The sequence below is a fragment of the Phacochoerus africanus genome, chromosome 3 (assembly GCF_016906955.1).
Source record: "Phacochoerus africanus isolate WHEZ1 chromosome 3, ROS_Pafr_v1, whole genome shotgun sequence".
NCBI lineage: Eukaryota > Metazoa > Chordata > Mammalia > Artiodactyla > Suidae > Phacochoerus > Phacochoerus africanus.
Genome location: NC_062546.1, coordinates 31,631,405 through 31,645,826, shown reverse-complemented (window position 1 = coordinate 31,645,826; position 14,422 = coordinate 31,631,405). Strand labels below are relative to the sequence as shown.

Below are 14,422 nucleotides of genomic sequence, written 5' to 3'. Positions count from 1 at the left end.
TTCAATTCAACCCCTGGCCTGAGAACTTCCATAGGCCACAGGAGCAGCCATAAAAAAGAAAAACACAGAAAGAAAAAAAGGGGCTTTGGGAATTCCCTGGTGGCTCAGTGGGTTAAGGAAGTGGCAGTCACTGCTGTGGCTCAGGTCACTGCTGTGGTGCAGGTTTGATCCCTGGCCTGGGAATTTCTGAGTACTTTTGGCATGGCCAAATAAAATAAAATAAAATTGGCTTTGAAGCATGTGACCTCCCTGGGTTCTGCATACCTTTCACAATTGGCTTCAGACTAGTATAGAAGATCTGAGGTTGCTTTATGGGCTGCAGGTCAGGCTTAAAGTTTCTTTGGCAGTCCAGCACCATCTAACCTTCAGAAGGCTTCAGATGTGTTTAGCCACACTTTGATGTTTAAGTAAACTTACCCAAAGAAGTTCTTTTTTTATTTTTCTTTTTTATGCTCTTGAAAACTCTTGACTTTTTTATTGACACTTGATATTCAGATAGCCTCCATTATTTCGCTTAATGGCAGCTCCCTAAGGACATACGAAATAATAGCCTTGGATTTTTCTGTTTGTTTGTTTGTTTGTCTTTTCTAGGGCCATACCCGAGGCATATGGAGTTTCCCAGGCTAGGGGTCTAATTGCAATTCCTCAATTCTCATGGACACTGAATGTCCTATAATTCAACTCAATCCTGACACTGTCTATGTGAAGGTGACATCAGATCTCACAGGTTAAGGGCTCAGTCCTAACAAGACTGTCCCCTTCCCACTTCAGATACCAATAGCTGCAAGTCCAGGTTGTCACCTGTGCTTCTGACTGGCTACAGATCAGAGGTTCCCATGGCCGCTTTCTTGGGTTTGATTAAGTTCATGCACGGAGACATTTTTATTTACTCTATTACTGGTTTATTATAAAGAGATATAACTCTGGAACAGCCAATCAGAACAGGTGCATAGGGCAAGGTATGGGGAAAGCATGAGGAGCTTCCATGTCCTCTTCAGGCATACCACTCTCTGGATCTCTAAAGGCATGATTAAATAAATCATTGGCAATTAGTGATTGAACTCAATCTCCAGATCCTCTTCCCTCTCTGGAGGTCAGGGGGGAGATGGGACAAAAAGTGGTTTCCCTGGCAACCAGCCCCTCCATCCTTATGGGCTTTCCAAAGGTCATTTCATTAACATAAACTCAGGTGAGGTTGAAAGGGGTTTCTTATGAATATCAAGACACCTTTATTGTTTTTATTACTTGAGAAATCCCAAGAGTTTTAGGAACTTTATACCAGAAACCAAGGGTAAAGACCAAATATATATTTTCTATGATAAATCACAATATCACAGATACGAAGGCAACAGCTATATTTTGATCTTTGCTGCTGGACAGATTTCCACTGTGCAGCCAAGAACCCTTCTTGTAAGTGCTTCAGAAAGCCTTGAGGGTCCCAGTTTAATCACTTGCTTAGGATGCCTTTTCCTAGCCACCTCCTTTAAATATCCCAGTATCTGGGATGGTTTATCTTCAGGCTCCTTATTCTGGGATCACCCCCTTATGCCAGGTAACGCTTTGGGGAAGGATCTAAGCAATCCTCTTTTCCTCTCTTGTATGGCTACATCTGGTACAAAAAGACAGTTCCTTTGACCCACCCCCTCAGGGGCTAAAATTTCCTCCCCAAAACATCTCCGTTTAGATCTCCGACGGTCAGTTCAAGGCAGTCTTGTAAAAATCAATTTTCTTTGGTGAATCAGGTACCAGTCTGCTGTGTCCTGCAAGTTCCAGGGGCACATATCAAGCTTTCTGAATGGTGCCAAAAGACTCTCATTTGACTCTAGATAAAGGACAGCATCCCCTGCTTCAAGGGAGATAGGACCATAGCACACATTTCAACCCTCTCTGCCTCACCAACCTCTTCCATTGCCCAGAGAAGGGGAGGGTCATCTAAGGTTCCTAAAGCTGGTTTTAGAGACATTCTTTCCACATCCTGCATAGATGGTCTAACAGGACTTCCTCTTGGTACAGAGGTTGGGATGGTGCCACCTATTCTCTTAGGACCTCAGCTGAAATCAGTACACAAAGAGTCCAATCTTGCCACATGCATTAACATCCTGCCATATTTAAGGGTGACAAACAACCAGTAGAAGCCTCCAAACCTCAGGGATATTTTTCAACTGGAACATAAGGCTAAATAAAGCACTTCCTCTGTGGGAGGGAATGTGGGGTTTGGAGTGGGTGTCACTTAAGTCCAACTCTTTTTCATGAATGAATAAATAAATAAATAAAAAGCATTCACCAGGAACATCCTCCCAGCTCGGAAATTCCACAGTCAACTCAGCTCCCAACACCACTTCCTGCTGCAGACGGAAGATGGGTTCCGTTCCAGATATTCTGGGCCCAGCCTTGGCCGCCTTCCCTAGACGGTGTGTTTATTTGGCAGTTGCCACCATCCTCCTCCTTTCCCGTATCCCATCTCAGTTCGCTCCTCATTAGCTGGATGCTGAGGAACAACGGAGAATGGGAGACCCCATTTCAGAGAGCTTTCCCTTCCTCCATCCACCACTCCCAAAATCTTCCTGTTGCTACAGAGCATACCCCTTATAAATACCTCCCTGCCTTGGGTTCTGCTCATCACCAAGCCCCTGGAATCTTGCTTCTGCCCTTATCACTTTATTGGTACTGTCCTTCAGTGATATCCTCAGTGGACCTTTGTACATCCTCATCTGACTTTTATGTTCTAGGAACCATTTGACTCACTAACCATTTCCTCCTTCCTTGGTAGTGTTCTTGGTTTCCTTGGCATCAGGTTCTGACTTTCCTCTCATTTCTCTGGCCACACCTCCTCAGTCTCCTGCTTCTGATTAAATCCCAAATGTGGCAGTTCCTCCATGTTTGAGGATCAGTTCACTTCTCCACTCAAGCCACACTCATGTCCTAGGTGTGATGTCATCTCCATGCCTGCAGTGAAGTTCCACTTCGGTCTAGATGAGTCCCCTGACCTTTCATGTATACTCCCAACTATCACATGTTTCCACTTGGATGAGCCTCAGGCACTTCAAATAAAACATGTGAGAAAGGATTCTCATTTCTCTCATCCACCCATAAAATGCTATTTCTTTTTCCTTTCTTTTTTATTTTTTAATTTATAGAGTTCCCATTGTGGCTCAGCAGGTTAAGAATCTGAATAGTATCCGTGAGGATGCGTGTTCAATCCCTGGCCTTGTTGAGTGGGTTAAGGATCCGGCATTGCCACAAGCTGCAGCATAGACTTCCGCACCACATTGCTGTGGCTGTGGCATAGGCCAGCAGCTGCAGCTCTGATTCAACCCTTAGCCTGGGAACTTCCATAAGCCACAGGTGCAGCCTTAATAAGAAAAAAAGAAAAAAAAATGGGAATTCCCATCGTGGCACAGTGGTTAACGAACCTGACTAGGAACTATGAGGTTGCAGGTTCAATCCCTGCCCTTGCTCAGTGGGTTAAGGATCTGGCATTGCCGTGAGCTGTGGTGTAGGTCGCAGATGCGGCTCGGATCCCGGGTTGCTGTGGCTCTGGCATAGGGAAGACCCAGACCCCTAGCCTGGGAACCTCCATATGCCGCAGGAGCGGCCCTAGAAAAAGGCAAAAAAAAAAGACAAAGAAAAAAACTATTGGGGTTGATTTACAATGTTATATTAGCTTCGGGTTTATAGCAAAGTGAATCAGTTATACATATTTATATACCCATTCTTTTATCCCTAAGTAATTACAGAACATTGAGCAGAGCAGACCTCCCTCTGCTAAACAATAGGTCCTTGTTTAAAAAAAAAATGAAACACTTTATGAATTTGCATGCCATCCTGTGCAGGAGCCATGCTATTCTTCCCTGTATCATTCCAATTTTAGAATATGTGCTGCCAAAGCGAGAGCTCTATTTCTTCTTTTAAATTACCTGATTCATCGAAGGTTCCAGTGTCAATCCAATTGCTCAAGCCAGAAATTTGGATGCTTTAACCAGTTTTGACTTATCTCCCTGCTCATCCTCCCACATCTACTCAATAACCAAACCTTGCTGATTGTTAACTCCTATAAACCCTAATATCCTAATATCAAGCTACACTGTGAATGTCTGCTAGATGGCTGCCTTAGCTCCCCAATAGACTCTGTTCTTCTCCAATCTACTCTCCATTCAGCATTTCATTCACTCAGACATTTTTTTTTTGTCTTTTTATGGCCGCACCTGTGGCATACAGAGATTCCCAGGCTAGGGGTCCTGTCGGAGCCACAACCACAGCCACGCCAGATCTGAATCTTGTCTGCAACCTACACCACAGCTCACGGCAATACCAGATCCTTCACTTAGCGAAGCCAGGCATCAAAAGTGAATCCTCTTGGATACTAGTTAGAGTCGTTTCTGCTGAGCCATGACTGGAACTCCCATTCAAATAATATTTTTGAGGGCAGAGAAATTTATGTGGGCAGAGAAATTTTCCTGACATGAAACTCTGAGACATCTTCCACCAATCCTGATCTGCCCCTGGTTCCACATCCTCCCAAGTATTATCCCTCAGCTCTCAGGTTAGATGCCATCTGCCTCTTGAAATACCTTTTCTGGCCACCCCAGACTCAGGGAGCTATGCCTCCTCTACCTCCAACAGCACCAAGTCCTGGCTGGTGCCTCCTACATCCCCAGCACACTCTGCTTAATTACCTGCTCTGCTCCCCAACACCCAGACTGCAAGCTCCCTGAGAGCAGGACTGAGTCTTGGTCTGAATGGTTCTACTCAAAAAAATGTTGAATGAACAGTGAGATAACAAAACAACCTATTAAATGATGTCAGAGAAGGCTTCCTGGGGGAGGTAGGGTTTGAAACAGACCCTGAATCTGCAGACAGTCTGTGCAGGTGAATACATGCAGGAAAATATTCCATGGAGGGAAGTAGCCCAGGAGAGACAGCTGACAGTGACTAAGCCAGAATTTTAGGACATTCCATAGGAAACTGACCTGGATTCTCAGAAATCTCTAGTCTTAGAAGATGTGTTCAAAAGCGTTTAGAAGTGAGGAGATCCTGCTGTGGCTCTGCGGGTTATGAACCCCACTAGTATCCATGAGGATGCAGGATTGATCCCTGGCCTTGCTCATTGGGTTAAGGATTTGGTGTTGCTGTGAGCTGTGGCTCAGATCCCTTCGTTGCTGTGGCTGTGGCGAAGGCCAGCAGCTGCAGCTCTGAGTTGACCCCTGGCCTGGAAATTTCCATATGCCGCAGGTGCAGCTACCTAAAAAGAAAAAAAAAATGTGTTTAGAAGTGAAATATCATGGTATCTGCAATTTACTTACAAATTGTTTTAGAATGTTTTCATTATTTTCACAACGCTCCAGAAAAAAAGTATATGTTTTAACATATGTAAATAAGTCAAATATGAAAAAATAATTTCCAATTTTGAAACCAAGTGGTAGAGTATACTGAAAGGACAGTGTTTGTCACTGTCCTTTCCATTTTTTTTCTCTACGTCAAGAAATTTTCATAACACAAAGTTAAGGAAATAAAAGCTTTCCTTTGATTATGTGGGTGGAGAGGAAGCTGACACTCAGGAATAGATGTGGGAGTGTTTATAATTATTCTTATGGTTTCATTTTTAATTATTATACACATAATTCATGTTGAGTGTAGAAAGTTTCAAAAATGCAAATAAACACCAAAACATAAATAGAAACCACCCATAATCACAGCTCCCAAGGGGAAGAAAATGCTGTAAATGTCTTATTGTATTAACATAATTACCCAGGTTTTGTCATTTTTTGACTCCGAAACAGCAAAAAGAGCAAACCGCAGGAGTCAGAACCCCAGCTCTCTGAAGTACCAAAGCAAGGAAGTGGCTGGAACTTAGCTCATCCCACTGTCCTGCCCAGGGCTACCTTCTGTGCTCCCAGGGGCTCCTAGAAGGTAGCAGATGAGGCCTGAGGCAGAAAACTGGGACTGGGGGAGAGACAGACACCTTCTTAGGTGAAAGGGCCTCTGGCTACCTCTCAGGGCCACCTCTCAGTAATGGAACCCGAGTCAGGCTCACACGTGCAAACACACCTGTACACACACAATATGCCAACATAACCCTACACACACATACACACAGACACACACCATCTGCTCTGAAACCCACAGGAACTAATTGAGGAAATTAATTCATGTCTTGTCTCTTTTTTCTTTCTATTGAGGACAAAAAAGTAAATATTTTTCCTCTCTCTCCTCTTAGGAAGGACAGTTGGGGAGGAAAATCATTAACAACTTTTTCTTTTTTCTTTTTCTTTTCTTTTTTTTTTTTTTTTGTCTTTTTAGGGCATAGGGAAGTTCCCAATCTAGGGATTGATTCAGAGCTGTAGCTGCCACCCTACTGCTCAGCCATACCTATGTAGGATCCGAGCTGCATCTGTGACCCACACCACAGCTCATAGCAATGCCAGGTCCTTAACCCACTGAGTGAGGCTGGGGCTCAAACCTGCATCCTCATGGATACTAATCAGCTTCATTACTGCTGAGCCACAATGAGTACTCCTCATTGACAACTTTTTTGTATTTCCTGTGCTCCTGTGAGACGTGCCCCGATGGCATCTGGGCTGAGGGCAGATGAACTGATTGTTTAAGACCAAGAGGAAAATGGAACCATTACAGCCACTGGAGCCTGTGATTCAGGGTCTCCCCAGCTTCCCCCACTGCAGGAGGCCCTCCTGGCTGCCTCCAAAGCAGCATACAAAGGAGGGCACGAAGCATAGCAGTCCTGGCAGCCAGGTTTATTTTTATTTTTCCAAAGCAAGCCAAGTGACATTTTCTTTTTACACCAGGGCCTTGTGCAGTAATTCATACCTATTGTACCAACAAGAGCTCTGGGCATTTGGGATAAGCAGCAACTTGGAGCAATTAAGGTCTAGGCTTGACCTAATTCACAGAGAGGCTCCAGAGAGCAATTCACACCAAAATGTCCCACCTGGAGACAAGGGGCTGGCCCATTACTCCCCAGCCATCAGTCATTGGCTGTGGCCCACAAGGGGGTGGGTGAGTGCATAACCTCTCAGGCATTTCTGGGCAGAGCAATTTAGCGCAGGGCAACACTCAAGAGAAGGGCCAGCTGGAGGCCTTAGCAGCCACGTTCCCTCACTGGAGGTGGGGAACGGGCATCTGCAGCTACGAGGGATCCAGGCAAGCACTAGACCATCGCCTCCTGCACCTTTTGTATGAGCGACAGCCCCAAGATCTTTCTAGAACAGATCCAAGTGGTTCTCACACTTGGGGGATCTTCCCCTGCAGGGCTCCTTCAAACACACGTGGCTGGGCTGCACCCCCAGAGCACTTGATTCCACAGGTCTGACATGAGACCTGAGCACTTGCATTCTTTTTTTAAAAAAATTTTTTATTAGAATGGATTTACAATATTCTTTCAATTTCCTCTGTCCAGAAGTGACCCGGTTCTACATATATATATACATTCTTTTTTTCACATTATCATCCATCATGTTCCATCACAAGTGATGAGATATAGCTCCCTGTAGAATTTACATTTTTTTTTTTTTGTCTTTTTAGGGCCACAGCTGCGGCATATGGAAACAGCTGCGGCATATAGAAACCAAACCAGAGCTACACATGCCAGCCTACACCTCAGCCACAGCAACGCCAGATCCAAGCCACATCTGCGACCTATACCACAGCTCACGGCAACACTGGATCCTTAACCCGCTGAGCAGGGCCAGGGATCGAATCCACAACCTAATGGTTCCTAGTCGGATTCATTTCTGCTGCACCACGATGGAAACAACAAAACTTGCATTCTTAACAAATTCCCAGGTTAAGTTCTCTTGCTGATGGTGTGGAGTCCAAACTTGAGAACCATGGCTCTAGCATGTGGGACGGGCGATTCCCAATGATTAAAGGCTGAATTATGGGGGCTCCCTTGTGACACAGTGGGTTAAAGTCCAGTGTTGTCACTTCAGTGGCTCAGGTTGCTGCTGAGGTGCAGGTTCTCATGTGGCTTGAGAACTTCCACATGCAATGGGTGTGATCAAAAAAAAAAAAAAAAAAAGGGTTATGAGAGCAAATAAGCTTTCCTGATCCTGTCATCCTTATCCTGCACTCAGCTCCCCTTGGTTCCTCTGATTCAGGAAAGGAGTTGGGAAAAAAAACACAGGGGAGGCAGAGGCCAGAAGTGGGGAAGGAGACTCAGCTGCTGCAGCGTGAGGTTCTCACCCTGGCTGGGAGCCCAGCTGTTCTCAATGGGGGTGGCAGGTCCCTGGCTCCTCTCCCAGAGGGAACAAGGCCTCCTGCTCTGAGAGCCAGGTCTGAGCCAGCTGCTCCTGGCCTCCACACCCCCAACCCCACCCCAGCAGCTCCCAGGGAAGCATACGTTCAGCCCCCTGCCCTGGTGAATCAGGGCAGGAAAGTCTCCCCCTTGGCTACCAATGAGAAGCCCAAGGCCCTGAGAGCAGAAGGGATGTGTCCATTGACTCAGCTTGTTAAACACATACCCAGGTTTGAGCCCAGGCTTCCCAACTGACTCCCACAAGCAGGGAGAAACCTCACGGGTGTAGATTCATCCTCACCCCTTCTCAGGCCCTAGAGTAGGCCAGTGGAATAAAGTTGTAGTGGCTCTTAGCCCATTCAGGGCTCCTTTCTTTGCAAAGTCAGGGAAAACTTTCTCTGCACTCTCACACAGAACACTTCAGATGCCAGGTGTGTGTGTGTGTTCTCCCCGCAGCCATGCAATTCACTTCCCTGCTGACTGGTTGTCCTAGAATTTAACTCAGTTCTGACACTCTACCTAGAGACAGCATCAGACCCCACAGATTAAGACTGTCCTCCACTTCAGAATATAAGGTACAGTCACTGTGGAAAACAGCATGGAGGTGCCTCAAAAAATTCAAAAAGGGACTACCAGTGAGTTCCTGTTGCAGCTCAGCGGAAAAGAATCTGACTAGTATCCATGAGGATGTGGGTTCTATCCCCGGCCTCAAACGGTGGGTCGGGGATCCAGCATTGCCTTGAGCGGTGGTGTAGGTCGCAGATGAGGCTGGGGTCCTGCATTGTTGTGGCTGTGGTGTAGGCCGGCAGCTGTAGCTCCGATTTGACCCCTAGCCTGGGAATTTCCTTATGTTGCAGGAGTAGCCGTAAAAAGCTAAAGAAAAAAGGGCGGGGGGGGGGGGGCCTACGGTAATCCCACTCTGAATTACATATCCAAAAGAAATGAAAACAGGGTCTCACAGAGATATCTGCACCCTCATTTTCATTGTAGAATTACTTACATTAGGAAAGATCCGGAAGCAATCTTAAGCGCCTGTCAACGGATGAATAGATAAAGAAGATGTGGTTGATATACATACAACTGAATACTACTCAGCCATGAGAAAAAAGGAAATCCTGCCATTTGCAACAACTTGGATGAAATTTGAGGGCATTATGCTAAGCAAGAGAAATCAGAGAAAGACATACTATATGATGTCACATATATGGAATATAAAAAAGCCAAACTCAGAGAAACAAGGAGTAGAATGATGGTAGCCAGGGACAAGGGTTGGGGGAAATCGGATGTTGGTCAGAGGGTACAAACTTCCAGTTGTAAAATGAAGCATCTCTGGGGACCTAATGTATAGCAGGATGGTTTGAACTAATAATACTGCCTTGTATACTTGAAAGTTACTAAGAGAGTAAATGTTTAATGTTCTTACCACACACAAAAAGTAACTATGTGGCAGGATGGAGGTGTTAAGGGTGATAATCCTTGTACATCCTCATTACATTGTACACCTTAAACTTACACAGTATTATATGTCAATTATAAAGCTGGGGGAGGGGCGGGTCTCATCCTGGTTCAGCGGAAATGAATCCATGAGGACACAGGTTCGATTCCTGGCCTTGCACAGTGGGTTAAGGATAGGGCACTGCCGTGAGCTTTGGTGTAGGTCGCAGATGCAGCTCAGATCTGGTGTTGCTGTGGCTGTGGTGTAGGCCAGCAGCTGCAGCTCTGATTCGATCCCTAGTCTGGGAACTTGCATATGCCACAAATGCAGCCCTAAAAAGACAAAAATAAATAAATTAAAAAAAAAACCCAATATGGAATTCCCTTCATGGCTCAGCGGTTAACACACCCGACTAGGATCCATGTAGATTTGGGTTCAATCCCTGGCCTCACTCAGTGGGTTAAGGATCCTTCGTTGCCATGAGCTGTGGTATAGTCTGCAGACGTGGCTCAGATCCTGCGTTGGTGTGGCTGTGGCGTAGGTCTGGGGCTGTAGCTTCCATTGAACCCCTAGCCTGGGAACTACCATATGCCACACCTGGCCCTCAAAAACAAAATAAATATTTAAAGCTGGGGGCAGAGGGCAGGGGGAAGACTACTCTCTACCTCAGATGCCAATTGCCAGTCTAGGCCTCTCAGCCTTCTGATAGACTGGCTATGACGAGGGCGTCCCTACAACTCCCTCCACAATTCTGGTAATTTGCTACCGTGGCTCACAAACTCAGGGAAACACTTTACCAGGTTATTAGAAAAGAAACAGATGAATAATGAGATATAGAGGTATACTGGTGGGGTGAGGAAACTTTCCCTCTTCCGAGGCTCTGCAGGGACCCCATCCTAAATTACCTCATTAGCATAAACTCAAGTGTGGCTTGTTTTGAATACCAAAAGACACTCTCATCACTAAGGAAATTACAGAGGTTTTAGGAGCTCTGTGTCAGGAATAAAGACCAAACAAACAGTTGACCCTTGAACAAGGCAGGTTTGAGCAGTGTGGGTCTATTTACACATGGATATTTTTCAATAGTAAATATTACAGGAGTACATGATATGCAGTTGGTTGAATCCAAAGATGCAAAGAAACCTTGTAACAACTACAAATTATACTTGGATTAATCCCCTTGTTGTTCAAGGGTATGTATTTCTTATCACACATAGAGTTATGCACACTCTGCATAAACTGGCTTTAAGCAAAAAGGGAATTAATTGGCTTATGTAACTGAAAGTTTCCGGGGTAGCTCACTTCAGACATGGCTTGATCAGGGCCCAAACAATGACCTTCTCTCAGCCCCGCATTCCTCCACGTTGGCTCCCACCCTGGATATAAAAGTGTGCCCACAGCTCCAGATCTCACTGCCTCTCAGCAGATCCAACAAGAAAGAAACTCTTTCTGGTTACTCAAGCCCCAGGATCAGCTTTGGTTACCTGATTGGCTAACTGGCATGGGCCTATGTCAAAGTTGAGCTGGGGGCTGAGAGGGAGGGAAGAGAGGCTCCCCAGGGGAAACCTGCTATTGGAAAAGGGAGAGTGGGATTTGGAGCAGCAAAACAGCAGATACACACCTCGGAGAAAGCTGCCTGCTGTTCTGTTTGCCTGGTTGTCTGGTCATCTGGTGGCCTTGTTGTCTTATTCTCTGCTTATCTGGTTACCTGGTCACCTGGTTAAATGACCTGTCTGAGGGTGGGGTGTTCCATTAGGCCCTGAGCTGAAGAAGGAAAAGATGTCTTCTAGGTTCCTGGTTCCCAATTAGCTATGGATGGACAGTATGGTGTAAATGTTTGGGGCAATGTGAGAGAAGGTCCCCATTTCTCCTTGGGTGTTTTCCAAGGAACCAGGGCGTGTACTCTGGCTGAGTTCCTGGGTACTCACCCCTTGACTTGGCTGCTTCTAAGGATTGGGATAGATCGGGGGTACAATAGAGAACCAAGATCCTTGTATTACCAGACCAAACTGTGGGTCCACTCACCTGCCACACAGCAAACCAATTTACTGACACAAGGTTGAGGTGAGGAAAGTGTAGCGTTTATTACAGGTACCAAGCAAGGAATATGGGCTGCTCAAGTTCAATAGACACAAACTCCCCAAAGCCTGCAGGGTGCAAGAGTTTTTTCTGATTGGTTGGTGTTGAGGTAAAGGGTGGTATTCCAGGAATCTCAATCATCAGCCTTCAAATTCCACCCAATCTAGGGTCTCAGCATGCATTTACCTCTTCTACCTGGGCAGGGGGCCTTAGTTCCTACAGAACAATTCAAAGGTAAGTGTCCAATTGTTCTGTATAGGTCTTGAGGAGGAACTAGGACTCTGCTTTATCACTGCATCTTTTTTTTTTTTTTTGTCTTTTTGGGGCTGCATCTGAGGCATATGATGGTTTCCAGGCTAGGGGTCCAGTTGGAGCTATAGCTGCAGGCCTACACCACAGCCACGGCAATGCAGGATCCGAGCTGTGTCCGAGACCTACACCACAGCTCGTGGCAACACGAGATCCTTAACCCACTGAGCAAGGCCAGGGATCAAACCCAAATCCTCATGGATGATAGTCGGGTTCATTAACCGCTGAGCCACGATGGGAATTCCTATCATTGCATTATTGTTTGACTGCTTTTCCTTTGTTTCCACATACCCTTACTTCCCTAATTAATAACTTTGAATCTGCTCTTTGGAACTCAGAGAAGGTCTGGGAAGCTAAAGCCTTTTTCCTACAGACAAGAAACAGGGTGTATGGAAAGCCTTTTATACCCAGGAATGTTGCCTAAATATAGGCCTCTGTCTGAATAGAAACACAGGGATGGAGTTTGGGGTGAAGGAGAAAAAGACAGCGTTATTGCTTTGCCAGGCAAAGGAGGCCATGGCCAGCTAACGCCTTAAAACTGTGCCCTCCCTTGGGAAAGATTAGGAGGTAGTTTTATAGTTTGGGGATTGGAAAATAGGGCTGCAGATAAGGATCAGGGAAGATTCAAGCTTAAATTCTTCAAAGCTGGTGTTTAGTGGCCCCAGGACTGGTTCTGGGGGTCCTGGAATGAAGGCTTCATAACATCCTTCATTTGTTAGGGGTTTTAGTTCTGCAGAAGAGCTCAAAGCTGCAGTTTTGTGTATCTCTTGAGGCAGAACCAGGACCCTGCCCTAAGGCTGCACTCTTTTTTCTTGACTTCCCCTCCCTTCCCTGTTTAGCTGGACTCAGGAAAGGTCATGGAGGCTGCATGAGGCCCATTTCCTAAACACAAGAAATGGAGGACACAGAAAGGCTTTCATGCCCAGGAGCTCCACAGGGCCCTGCTTGGTTTCGATTCCCCCACCCCACCCCCCGCCCTTTTCTTTGATATAAATCAGTTTGAGGGGAACAGGTCTGGGGCATGAAAAGGAATAAAGTTTTGGATAGAGGTTAATCAGCGACTTGACAGAGGGCACTCAGTTACAATACTAGTCAGGGTCCCAGAAGTGATAGGGTCGCAGAGCACAGAGACAGAACCCCATCCCCACCCCCCAAATGTGGCTGTTCACCTTGGAGACCTGCTGTGGACACCCTCTCCCGGAATGTGGACGCTCAAGTTGGGCAGCAAGAAACAATGGCCCGCAGAAAACAACTGCCGGCATAGATTAACCTCCCACAAGGATTAACTGCCCTCTGTCAGGGGACTCGACCCCCTACCCCTCCCTTGGTCTTTCCCTCCTGCATCTTTATTGTTCCTGCCACAAGTTCTCGCCATGAATTCCAATCACAGATTGCAGCCACAGATCTTTTATAAGCCTAGCAATCTCCTCATGGACTGTCAGGGCTGGCGCCATCTTGAGCTCAGCCTGTCCCCCTCTGACGCCCTAATATGTTCTTGCTTTACCAACTTGCACGTTCCTCCCTCAGCAAAACAAGAAGGAAATAGATGCCAATTCAAATTAGGATAATTCTGGGAGCGTTAAGTGAAGGGGCTGTTTACAAAGGTATGGGGAGATCTGATGGGAAGAACAGTAGGGACAGCTGGATTCTATAACCACCTCGGTCCTGATGGGCGGGAGGGAGGGAGTTGTTAGCCAGGAGGATTAAAACCTGGAGGCAGAGAGGGCTGTGTGGAGTCAGCTGCCTGACAAGAAATTGTGATCGGGGACAGTGACACAGCCAGGGTCCAAGTGTCTCCAGGAGGGAAATGGAGGAATAAATGCCCCACCTCTCTCATTACCCCCTCCCTCTAATTTCCTGCCAATTCTCCTACTGGGCACACCCCCACCAGAAGCCAGAGAAAGTAAGGCAAGCCCATTGGAGCAGCCCCCTAGCTCAGCCTTCCATGCTGGGAGAAGCCAGGGGAGTGGGCCTGGAGAGAGTCTACAGGAGCCCTGTGCATGGGGATTCTGTCCAGGAGTGCACTCCAGGGGCTGCTAAGTTCTAAATCCAGAGGTCTGGTGGCTGTCCAGGGAAAAAGATAGCGGCCTCAAGGGATCAGACCCACATCCAGAGCAGACAAGGCAGACACAGCAGCAGAGGCAAATGAGTAAGGACCCATGGGGGCGGGGGTAGTGGGGGATGGCCAGCCAGGCAAGAGGCAGAAAAGTTTCCATATGCTACCAGGAATCCAGGAGCCTGGGGGTGGCCCAGTGCAAAAGGCCAGCTAGGCCAAGAACACTGGCTTCACGTGTCTCTGAGACAACAGGTGTCCTGAGGTGAGAAATGGACCCATTATGACTTTAGGT

The 14,422-nt window shown here is 46.6% G+C and overlaps 1 non-coding gene across 1 annotated transcript; it reads right to left on the bottom strand.

Annotated features, from left to right (window-relative positions):
• Window positions 1-3,789: 3,789 nt before the first annotated feature.
• LOC125123748 (U6 spliceosomal RNA) lies at window positions 3,790-3,897 on the bottom strand. The gene has a single exon (XR_007134135.1). It is a non-coding gene; the product is annotated as a U6 spliceosomal RNA (small nuclear RNA).
• Window positions 3,898-14,422: the final 10,525 nt, after the last annotated feature.